Consider the following 12,648-nt stretch of genomic DNA (forward strand, 5'->3'; position numbering starts at 1 on the left):
CCAGAAATGTGTGTACACAGGAGTGCATCCCAGCAGGATTCTTACGGAAGGATCTATACTCTGATTCCTATTCGGGATGTAAACGAGCATAAATACTGTGTCTCCACCCCTAATTAAAATTTACTAGAAGTTAACCTAAAGAGTTAGTGGGGCTCTTTAAAAATATTTGTCATCTAATGGCCCTGAAAGGCTCCAAATAAAAGTTTGCAATGGCATTTCTCAGGGGGCACTGTGAATTAAACTGAGAAGCAATTAACCTGAGAAGCTTATAGAAGATTTTTAAGCACAAAATCTTCTTCTCTTGCCCTAGCAACTCACAAGGCACCCTGAACACTGGGGGTCCCCTTGGGGATTTCCTCAGTCCATTTACATCCCCCCTGACTCCTCTCTTGTTTTCTCCAAATTCTGCTAGTTACATGACCAGAGTTAATGTCGGACTCTGGATGTGCTATCTTTCTCATTAACAGCAGGGGCCACCACTGAGCTGCATGGCCAGGTCAGACCCAAGAGGGGACTGAGAGGGTGATAATCTCATCTGTGTGTCTGTGGAAGCCTTCAACTCTGTACAAAGACTGACTGAAGATGTCAAGTGTCAAAGAAGGCTATGATTCTGGCATAAGTTAGAGAATCCTTCAAGAATCCGAATCCTGGTTTTCCATTTTGTCTTTTTGCCCTTGTGATCTTGGGAAGGAATTCTCACCCATGTACTGACTCTCTGGCACCCAAATCCAACTCTGGCCATCTTTCTCAGCATTGTCCAGATGATCTCCACCCTCCAGGGCAGTGGATATTTTGGGGTTTTTCTACTACCTTTCTGGAACATCCCTAACTTCTTCTGCTTACTCTCCTCTACCATGAGGACACCTACCCCTTGCACTGTCACCCTCCTGAGACTGTTCAAATCACCACTTTTTAAATACAGAAACATGTCATTCCAACCTGGTCTTCCCTCAAGCAAATGTAATCAATTATTCCACTGTATACAGTGAGTGTTTATGTGCCAAGCACTGTGCTAGTGACAAAACTAACTGGCATGGTTTTTGCCCTATGGCAAAATAACTTTACTAGAGGAGGCAAAAAAAAAAATATGAAAGTATAACTTTTATATGGGATATGAAGGAGAGCACAAAGGAAAAGATTTAACCTAGTGAGGTTAGGAAAAGTATCTCAGAGGAGGAGATACTTGAGCTAAGATCTAAAGGAAGAGTAAAAGTTGAACGAAAAGTGAGGGGAATAGTGTCTCAGACATAAGGAATGGCACATGTGAAGGGCCTGTCTAGATGCACACTGCCTAGGAGGGAGTGTGGCCTCTTTGAAAACCTGAAAGAAGCCAAATGCAGCTGACTGCAGTGAGAATGATTGAAAGGATGGAGTGAGATGAGCCTGGACGGCAAGCAAAGGCCAGACCTGTAGGGTCCTAGACAATCACATTAAGGAGATTGTTTCTTATCCTATTAGCAATGACAAACCATTGTACGACTCATTAAAATGATTCCCTCCCCCCAAAATACCTATACAACTCAATTTATAAAATAATCTATTTCAAGGCATCCATAATTTGTTGGCCTGATCTACCTAACATTCATTGAGCAATTAAGAGTCCAGATAGCATACTAAGCACTTTATCTGAATTAACTGATTTAATCCTCACAAAAACTCTGTGAGGTATTTTTATTATCCCTATTATACAGAAGGTGGAAACTGAGGCATAGGAGGTTAAATAACTTGACCTAGTTTACCAAGATAAAATGTGGCAGAGCTGCGATTTTGAACCAAGGGATTCTAGCTCCAGCTGTAGTATGATCTATAGGGACTACCTGTGTCAGAACCATTTGGGATTCTCCTCAAAATAAAGATTACTGGGATCCTTCCACAACCCTCCCAAACCAGAATCTCAGGGAATGGAGTCTAGGAACATTTCCCCAAGTTCTCCAGGGGATTCTCATTCACGCCACAGCTTGAGAATCACTGCTAAGAGACGTTTGCATAAAGGAAATGAATTAATCTTCAATGTATAAAATGGAGAAAGTTTTTTTTTTAAATTTTTTGAGAATGGGGGCAGGGGGTTTCACTACTGTAAGCCATCCCAAAGGATGCATCTCTATTAAGCCAAGTTTACCTCCCTTTGATTGACTGCAAACTCTCGAGTTGGGTGTGGGTACCATAGCACAGTGGGTACTGAGCATACATAGCTCAATAGCTTCTAGGAGTACGTATGAAGAAAGAACATGGGAGTTATCATTTTTTTTAATTTTTATTGTTTATTTTTGAGAGAAACAGAACATGAGCTGGGGAGGGGCAGAGAGAGGGAGACATAGAATCTGAAGCAGGCTCTAGGCTCTGAGCTGTCAGAGTCTGACAGAGAGTCTGACGCGGGGCTCAAACCCACGAACCATGATATTCATGAGCCAAAGTCGGACACTTCACTGACAGAGCCACTCAGACGCCCCAGAACATGGAAGTTCTTAAAGACCAGATTCACCAGTGAGGCAGAGATGCTAGCAATAAGACAGGTAGGTCATGTAGTATTGTGGACACTAAGGAAGGTTGTAAGTTTTCTTTGGGTAATTTTTCTCCCAGAAAATTCACTTTGAAGACAAACTGCAAGGTGGACAGAATATTTCTTTGAGTCTGTTCCAACCCTCCTCTTCTATTCAAAAGCAAGTACGCAGGATCTCTGGTTCACCAAGCTGGTCACGGTTTTAGTTCTGAAAGATAAGCAGCCTCATCTACATTTCCATAAGGGGTCACTTTATACCAAACAGCCACATGGTCTTTGGAGAAACTTGCAAAGAATTTTTCCATAGAACCTTGTCCAGTAGTTGTGTTGCTGAGATCACAGACTATCAGTTAATTTGGCCACTGCTGTGTATTCTTTCCTTTCTAGACTGTGCAATGAAAGAGTCTACACAAGCCTCAGAGCTGCTGCTGACCCTCAAGAAAGAGAAACCTACATTTAATTAATTGGTTTATACCTGAACGAGCCCCCAAGAATTGGTACGAAGTGTAATGGACCTGCACTACAGAGGCTCAAAATGCACTATTGGTGGCATGTCATCAAGCTTCTGAACACCTTTGTATTTATCACGTGCTGTGCACAGATCGTAGAAGGGAATCAAAGCATCAAAACCTGGGAAAGAGGGGAGGAGGAAATCACCCCTGGGCATCTGGATAAAAATCAGAAGAAATCTCTCCATTTCAACTCCCACATTATAGCCTGTATTCTCTGTTCCGTGCTTGCTAGGTATTTGCTAGTACCATTTACACTGCACTTTCTTGGCGGCAGATTCAAGCTAATTAAATTCGATTTCTTTCCATAAACATGATTTAGTGAATACATTATTAGCAAATTTAGTGTAGAGTTCACATACCTTTGCAGTGCTTTTTAAATAAATTCACAAATCAAAAAAGAATTGCTGGGTGATTTGTATTCGGGGGTCAGAAAATATAGTGACTGCTGTAGAATGATTTCTAAACTAGCTGGCTAAATTTCTCTTAGTTTACCTACCAGTCTTAACTAAAATGAACACCATTTACAAGGAGTATTTAAAAAGGAGCTGAAGGGGATTCCATGTACTGGGCTATGGGAGGTGGCGCTAATAGCAAATCCTTCCATTTTCCAACTCCTGGTCCCAAACATTATTTCCACAATCTGCACCTTCATTTCATCAGGATGCATGTTCATCACTGGCAATAGATGTGATGGTGATGACTTCCTTAGTTCATGACATGGCTCCACTGAATCCCAGTTTTTCTTTGGTCAACTGATTCTTAAGGAGGTCATGAGGATCACATTGAGCCTCAAAAAAATTCTGAAGAAGTAGGGTGTATATTGTTGAAGGCTTACCTCTAACTACATCTTAGCCTTCCTTTTTTTATTTAAAAAACTTTAACATTCATTTATTATTGAGAGACGGAGAAAGACAGAGTGTGAGCAGGAGAGGGGCAGAGAGAGGGAGACACGGGATCCAAAGCAGGCTCCTGGCTCTGAGCTGTCAGCACAAAGCCCGACATGGGGCTCAAACCCGCAAACCGCGAGATCACGACCTGAGCCAAAGTCGGATACTCAACCGACTGAGCCACCCAGGCACCCCTACTTCTTAGCCTTCTTAAGGCATATCCCCTCTCCTGACCATATATGCAAATATGCACATACATGAGCATACACACACACACACACTCTGACTTTACTTCCACCCCAAACAGAAACAGGCCCAGTGCAGACCAATCCAGATCATATCTTCCAAGGATGTGAGGTCAGAAGTAGTGACTCTGCCCTAATAGGTCAGAAGTATAATTACTACCAGCTCAGTTCAACTGTTTTATTTCATTCAAGAGACGTATTTCTTTAGGTAGTTGGGTTAACTAGTAGATCATTATCTCTGATTTTTTTTTTTACATGATGCATTTTAAAATGAAAACATATGCAAAACTTCAACTAAACATGGCCAGAATACCTTTTACATATCCTTTTATCCCCATGGGGAGATAATCATAACAATATTCCATAGAAAAATCCTCATACAAAAAGGTAGATGCTTCTCTTTCCCTCACCCTTATTGGGAGATGACCATAAGCAGAACTTACCAAGTCTACTTAATGGCACTCTATCTTTAGGTCCCTGGATGCTAAAGATTGTATGATACAGTGCTGACATCTGTGGGAGGATGAGAGAAATAATAGCAAATGTATATGCAGTGCTTATGATGGGCCAATACCATTAAAAATGCCCATTTTCCAAAAAGGGAAACTGGGACCTACAACTTTTAAGTAGTGCATCTACAGTCACCATCCAGTAAGGGTGCAACTCAGGATTCAAATTCAGGTGTCCGTGAAGTACCACAAGCAGTTTACTACACCACAGGCTCAGAGCTCCTACAAGCAAGTTGCTGGGGCAGCTGGGATGATTCCAATAGCATCCTAAGGGAGAGTTCCATTTCGTAACTCATATTCATGAGACATTAATAGGAGTAGGTTTATTTCCCTGGACTTGGCCATTTTTGTATTCTCCTTCAAAATGCCTAAAATATAAACAAAACCTACAAACACCAAAATAAAACCAGATCTACAAAATGCAAACATGTCTATGAATAGATCTTCTATTCTTTCCTCTTCCAGACGTTGACCTCTGATGTGTGACCATGACTGGCATTCATAGGGTTGGAGAGTTGAGGTTTGGAAGTCCTTGAGGTGTGATTAAAGTTGGGCAAATGGGGTGGGCTGACCTGAGAACAACACGGAGGCCAGAAGAGCAAGGCCCAATATCATGCATCTCTTATAATTCTGGAGTGCCTTCAAGGGAATAGTTGGTGAAATTCTGAAAGCTTATCATCTTGCCAGCTTGAATTTTCCAAATATACCAGGGAAAGGCATTCCAGAAATGCAGGCTGATGAAAAATCACGCCAAAAGGAAAAATGAAAATGCCAAAATCCTTAACTCAGCTTTGCCAAGCATGTCCACTGGCAATATGGTGGCAAAAAGCTACTGAGCCAAAGGCAGGGTATTCTTTAGGTGACACAAAATGAGAAACAGCTTCTTCACCATCAGGAAAAGGGAAGCTTCGGGGCTGTTATCACATTCTTCTTGGTTTCCAGATCTAACGCATGAGTAACCCTCTTTCAATTCTGAAACACATATCAATTTCACACACAAGTAATCTACCTTTCGAGAAAAAAAATTAGTTTCTGATATTCTCAATAAGAGAACCAATTTCACAGCAGTTGGTAGAGATTAAATCTATGTCTTATAAAATAGTAACATTCGATGCCGTTCCTTTCTCTGCTCTTTCTACTCACAGATTCACGGATAATCTGTGGCCCTGGTCTCTTGTTACAACAGGGATTATATTGCAACAGAACAGGGCAAGCCAGAGAAGAGGGGGAAGAATGCAGGGTTTGCTGTGCAAGAGAGAACCAAGATCAAGATGAGTAGATGCAGTACATCCAGGCAAGGATGTAGGAAATGGGGGTTCCAGAGATATAGGGAGTCAGTTCCTGAGGGTCACGCTCTGAGGTATGAAAGGGGAGAGAGGCAGAGCAGAATGAGTTTGAGGGCTTGAAAGGGGGCCCAACAGGTCTGAATGGGCCCAGATATGGAGCCACAGGTGAGGACACCCACAGGACCAGAGGTGATCACCATATGGGATTCCATGGCAAGTCCTGTTTAAACCAGTTATTTTTATATTGTCCATTGGTAAAGAAGTTGACTCTGGGGGCGCCTGGGTGGCTCAGTTGGTTAAGCATCCGACTTCAGCGCAGGTCATGATCTCACTGTTTGTGGGTTTGAGTCCCGTCTTGGGCTCTGTGCTGACAGCTCAGAGCCTGGAGCCTGCTTCAGATTCTGTGTCTCCCTCTCTCTCTCTGCCCCTCCCCTATTCATGCTCTGTTTCTCTCTCTCTAAAAAATAAACATAAAAAAATTAAAATCATTAAAAAAAAGGAAGTTGACTCTGGCAGAGCCAGTCAGTCACATCTCAACTATGTGCCCAGAGTTTCAATGAGTATCAGCAACAACCCAGCACCTCCCTAAGAAAACCCACTCGGACTGTGCCTGCTCCTGGCAAACCAGCATTGTCACCACAAGGACAGGTCTGTTCTTCAACTCATTTTTTCAAATCCATCAGCTTGTAAGAGCCAGACCACTTCAAACGGCTCTCTATTGTACTTCCAATTAAATGAAGCTTTGAAATGTGAACCATAACCTCTAGACAAATGATATTGACAGGCTATTCCCAACTCTCACAAACAATGAGCCCTAAAACCTAATTTGTGCAGCAATTAAATTCACACAAAAATATAATTTTATTTTATTGCTCAGTGCTTGCCTGTATCTTTAAGCTAGCAAACTGTAGGAAGGAGTTAACTTGATAATATAAATAAAAATTGCCCCCAAAAGGCAGTAACCAATCCATTTATATGCAAAAATGCTCCTCTTCCAAGTCATCCCAAGGCAAATATGAAACATGATTTCCGAAATGCATCGCCTACAATTCTCTCGACACAGTGACAGGCATGAGAATTGTGGAGCAAAATACTTCCAATAATCACACAGCTTCCACCATGAAAAAGTGCTGCTGCTTATATTTTGGGGGGGGGGGGATCTATTGTGTGTTAGACGTCATGCTGCTGCTTATATTTGGGGGGATCTATTGTGTGTTAGACATCGCAGCGGTTCTTTGCATATACCGAAAAAAAATATTTTACCCAAAAAGTTCAGTTTGGAAGTACGGAATTGGCCTCCAGTCATTCAATTAATGTTTAGGAAGTGCCAATAATGTGCTTTTCACATGTTGCCTCATGTTCCTTTCATGTCTCGGGAATCCAAGGATGCAGCCTTAATATCTTGAAAGTAATAAAGCACCACTTACTAAGTTTTCTCTTCATGTACTTCTTAAATTTCATGGTTTTGTTTGTTTGTTTGTTTCCTAGTGAACTCTGTTCTGCTCACCTGGTAAGTTTCTATTCATACATTAAAGTCTTCCAAAGTAAGGAATTCCCTTCTCTGAATTACTTCCATACAGTGCATTGGACTTTTGCTATTGCACGTGTCATGTTATTTCATAATTATCTCTTTGGAGAGCTATCCCCAATACTGCGAATTCCTAAGAGTCAGACTATTAACACAACACCAGGAATACTATCTCTAGAGATCTTTGATGCCTTAGCCAAAAATACAAAAGCTTATTGCAAACCTTTATACTTATGGAAGTTACAAAAGCCTTCTGAGCACTTGTCGGTCATTCTACCCAACATCATGGATAAAGTTAGGAGACAAGGATAGCTTTGAAAACAACTCAGTGAATCATCTCTTATGTCTCCCATTCCTCCCTCCTCCCAGCCCTGCAATCCCTAGCCTGAGAGGGAAAAGCATGCGCTGGGAACCACATCTGAAAACTCCCTTTCGGAAACCCATTTTATTTATCTATGTATTTATCTATGTATGTATGTATGTATGTATGTATGTATGTACTTATTTATATTCTTTTTTATCACAGTTTTATCTTTTTATTATTTTTTTAAATATGAAATTTATTGTCAAATTGGTTTCCATACAACACCCAGTGCTCATCCCAACAGGTGCCCTCCTCAATGCCCATCACCCACCCTCCCCTTCCCCCCCACCCCCTATCAACTCATTTTATAGGCAGTCCAGGTGCAGGGCCCAGCCCTGTCTGTTATCTGGTTCATTTTTTCAAGGATGTCACATCTGTTCACTACTCCCTTCCAGTTAATGAGTCTTCCTTGAATAGAGCCTCAGAGGGCTTTTGATCTTTGTACCAATCAACTTCAGGATAAAGATACAGGACACTGACTGAGCTAGTACAGCTGGCTTAAACCCATGCTTTATTTCAAGGAAGAATAAACAAAATTTAGCCTGACTTTATAACATGGGGTGTTGAGATCAAAGAATTCCCTCCAGACCAGAACTACTAATCATACCAGATTTGGAACTTGGTGACCGTTCTTCATCCCAGTATTTTAAATTTTTTTTTTAAAACTATGAGTGTAAGAACATGCATGCTCAGTGGAGAAAATGTATAATGTTAAAAACATAATAAAAGTGGGGGACACCTGGGTGGCTTAGTCAATTAAGCAGTCAAGAGTCTGATGTTTAACTTTGGCTCAGGTCATGATCTTGTGGTTTGTGAGTTTGAGCCCCACATCAGGCTATGTGCTGACAATGCAAAGCCTTCTTGGGATTCTCTCTCTCCCTCTCTCTCTATCCCTCCCCTGCTTGTGTGCTCTCTCTCTCTCTCTCAAAATAAATAAAGTTAAAAATCACATAATAAAAAAGAAAAAAATTATAATTAATCACATCACGCAGAAGAAACCATTGTTAAAAAGAAGGTCTAAAACTTCTTAGTTTTGGGACCACCTGGGTGGCTCAGCCGGTTAAGCGTCTGACTTTTGATTTCAGCTCAGGTTGTGATCTCAGGGTCGTGGGATTAAGCCCTATGTTGGGCTCCGTGCTGAGAATGGGGCTTGCTGAAGATTCTCTCTCTCACTATCCCCCTCTTCCCCTCTACTTGTGCATGCTCTCTCTCTTTCTAAAATAAAAATAAACAAATATTTTTTTAAAAAGCATATTAGTTTTTATTTGTATTTAGTAAGATAAAATTTTACATTTTGCTCCCCCACATTTAATATAATATAAAAAATATTTTCTTATATTTAGATATCATTCACATATGTCATTTTCAATGACTGAAACATTTAACATATTAATAAATGTGCCCATAAATGAATTTATCATATCCTCTTTGCTGAATTGTGGGTTATTTTCCATTTTCTTGCTGTTATAAATAATAATGAAATGAACATCTACATACATAACTTTCTTTTTATCCCCAGAACATCTATGATTCTAAACAGCCACATTGTATTGCGTGACTTTGTAAATGAAGTCATCAATTGTTGGTGAATTTCCCAAATGCACTTTGTCCTAATAGCTTTCTTAAAATTCTATTGAAATGTCAAGGTTTCTACCAGCAAAGTGGTAGCAAGGGGCCCTTTAATGTCACTGTGGATGGCAAGTCTTCTGTTCCTTTTTATCGAAGGAGCTCCAGGGTCTCCTGTCCCACATAAACAAGGGAGGGGCAGAGAGGGGGTAATTAACTTCACAAACAACCAGAAGCTTGTTGTCCCAGGCCCAGCCACAGCTTGGTCTGAGATGTGAAAGTTTCTGCAAGCATCTCAGCCCCTGGTCTATGTGCAGGAGTACATGCCAGCATGAAACATCAGTTAGCTTTTGTCAGGAAGTAAATGCCACCACAACAAAATCTAAAAGTGTTTTTAAGACACACACACGCACACACACACACACACACACACATACATACACACACACACAATTCCCTTTTTTTTCTCTCTGTCTTCTGGTAATGCCTTATTTTTTTTTCCTGGTCCTAAAAGAAATCATCACACTGAAGAATCACTTCTCCTGCCATACCTTAGTCACACAATGCCCTTCACTTATGGCCTGAATTTGTTGTATAGTTTGCAAAGTTTGTTCTAGAATGTGATTTTTCCTTTTAAAACACTATCAGCTTATTAAAAAGAAAGACATTATTATCTTCTTTCTTTTCTCCATTAATGGCTGGGTGAAGATTCAATCCAGGTCACATGTGTTGAGCACGTATATAATTTTTTTGGTAGGCCCCCGTGGGGTAGAGGGGTGAGGAAGAATTTGTCCTTGTTCTGAGGAATAAGAGCGATAGAGTGTGGATAACTAAGTCTATGACCGTGGTTTTCAATGGGTTTGTCTAAGATTCTGCAGTATTGTCTCAAAACAGCCATGAGGTGGGCCAGGGACCCATTTTAGCAGGCTAATTTGCTAAAATAAGTTTTCAAACTCAATGTATGGCTGAGTACGTTAAAGTGCTACAAGAGAGGTAAAAAGAAAGTGTGCCTGAGAGGAAACAGTTAATTCTGCTTCCATGGAGGGGTTCCACAGGGCCCATGAGCTGGACGTTGAAGGATGGGCAGAATTCCAACCAAAGGGAGAAGGGTCTTCCTTGCGAGGGAACATGGGTGAGGACAGAGACTTGGAAGTACAAGGTATGTCAGGGAGCCATCAATATGATTAATTAGAGGTTAGTAGGGGTGTGTTGAAGAGTGCAATAGGCATTTTGTTTGTCAAAGTGGTTCGCAATAGAATGAAAAGGTTCAGTTACCATGCTTGAGAAGAGGGAGGCAAAGGTTTTTGAGTGTGGATGCATTATGAGAAGCATTGTATTCTAGAAAGGTGTTTCTGGTAGGGGGAAGAGAACTTACACATGGGCTGAGTCCAGATTCAGGGAAAACAATAAAAGGACAGATAGAGTCCATGTAAGAGATGACGGTGTCAGGAAACAGGGCCATAGCAGTAAAGCCAGATGGCTCCTTCTTACACACGGTTGGATCCACAGGATGTGGGGACCTGGCAGGAGAGGATAGGAAGCCAGGGATCACTCAGAGTTCCACGTCTAAGAGATGAGGTGAGACGCCATGCATCTCCTGGAGTTGAAGGATGGTTGAAGATGAGACACTGTGGGTGGAGGGGAGGAGGTGGGAGAGAAATGAGAAGAAGGGCTTGAGAAATGGGCAAGTTGAAGGGTCAGTGAGAAGTGGCAGTGGTGCCTCAGGAGTCAGGGAATAGACCGGATTCTAGGAAGCACAGGCAGGGCACACAGTGCTTCAGGGAGACGGAGCAGGATGAGCACTGGGAAGAGACCTGACACTCGGGAGGTAACTGCTGACCTAAATAAAGCAGTTTTAGTGGGTGGGCGTGGGTGAGCATCAGACCACAGTGAGTGGAGGAGGCAGGCAAGTGGAGACGGCATTCTCTCTTGGAAAATTTGGCAGTGCAGGGAAGGAAAGAGATTGGGTAAGAACTTGAAAGAGGAACAGGGGTGAAAAAAAATTTTATGGATAGGAGAGATTTGGGTAGCTTTTTAGGTTGAAGAGACAAAATTGAGGGGGAGGAAAGGAGGATGCCAATAAGCATAAAAATGTAAGGGATAAAAGATTTATTTTTACAAATTTTTTGATGTCTATCTTTCTCATCAGAGCAGGGAGTCATAACAATGTGACTTCTTTCCAGTCTTAAATTAGAACAACTCAACAATTCCTCTCAATCTCCACTTGTCTCTTAGAAATCATGTCTTTTGTGGCTGAAGAGGTTTCTGAGTATTCAAAATACGTATTAGTGCATTTTAGAGGCAGGTTTCTTTTCTTGAGCTTAGTTATATATTTTAGTTACCTTTTAATCTTTTTTCTAAAAATATCACTGTAACTGGAACTATGATTATTATCTTATTTCTTCCTTTAATATAGATAGCATATCATGTATCTATTTTGTGTGTGTGTGTGTGTGTGTGTTGTGTGTTTATTTGCAAAGCCACAGGAAGATGTTGTTTAAGAAGGAGAGAATCAAGGGCTGCAAAGAAGGCAAACAAGACAGATTTTAAAATGTCCACCAGAGGCCATTCTTGACTTCGTCAAAACCAATGGCTTTTGTGGCTAAAGAGGTTTTCAAGTATTGACAGCATAAATTAGTGCCTTTTAGAGTCTTATCGCTCTTCTTCTGCTTTAGTTATATTTTTAGGAGGGCAGAAGACAGGTTGCAGTGAGGCGTGAAATTACTGAGACGTGAAAACAAGAGGTGGCAAAATGAGGCAAGTATGTGAGGAAATACGGCTTGAGGTGAGGGCTGGATGGAAGATCAAGAAGGTGTTATTTGTTTTTTCAAATGCAGGAGATGTGAGTACATTTATATGCTGGTAAGAAGACAGCATCAAGAGGACAAGATTGATGATGTAAGGACCAGACTGTGTTAATTGATCAAGTGGTAGCCCAGAGAAGATGAGAAGAGAGAAAATTCAAAGGAGGAATTCAAAGGCCTCCACCTCAGTGGCTTCCAGGAACATCTTCGTCCAGAAAAAAAAGGGGGGTGTGTGGTGAGGGCAGATGAGGGACAAGAGCCCAGGGTTGTGTGGTCAGCTCGAGGCAGAGCTGGAATAAAATCCATGCTTCCCCACACCTCGTCTGGAGCATTATGCCATCCTTTTTGTACTTTTCTTTGTGGAAATGGCCCAAGTGCTTTATATATACTAAGATGAACCATAAAGAATATTTAATTTTCCAATTCAGAAATGGATCAAGTATTGTC

General features: G+C 41.3%; 1 protein-coding gene across 6 annotated transcripts in view; it reads right to left on the minus strand.

The window, feature by feature from the left end:
• Positions 1-12,648, minus strand: part of ELMO1 (engulfment and cell motility 1) — a 534,040-nt gene that overhangs the window by 138,036 nt on the left and 383,356 nt on the right. The gene's annotated exons all lie outside the window — the stretch shown is intronic.

Source organism: Panthera pardus, unplaced genomic scaffold, assembly GCF_024362965.1.
Source record: "Panthera pardus isolate Hobbes unplaced genomic scaffold, ASM2436296v1 HiC_scaffold_8, whole genome shotgun sequence".
NCBI lineage: Eukaryota > Metazoa > Chordata > Mammalia > Carnivora > Felidae > Panthera > Panthera pardus.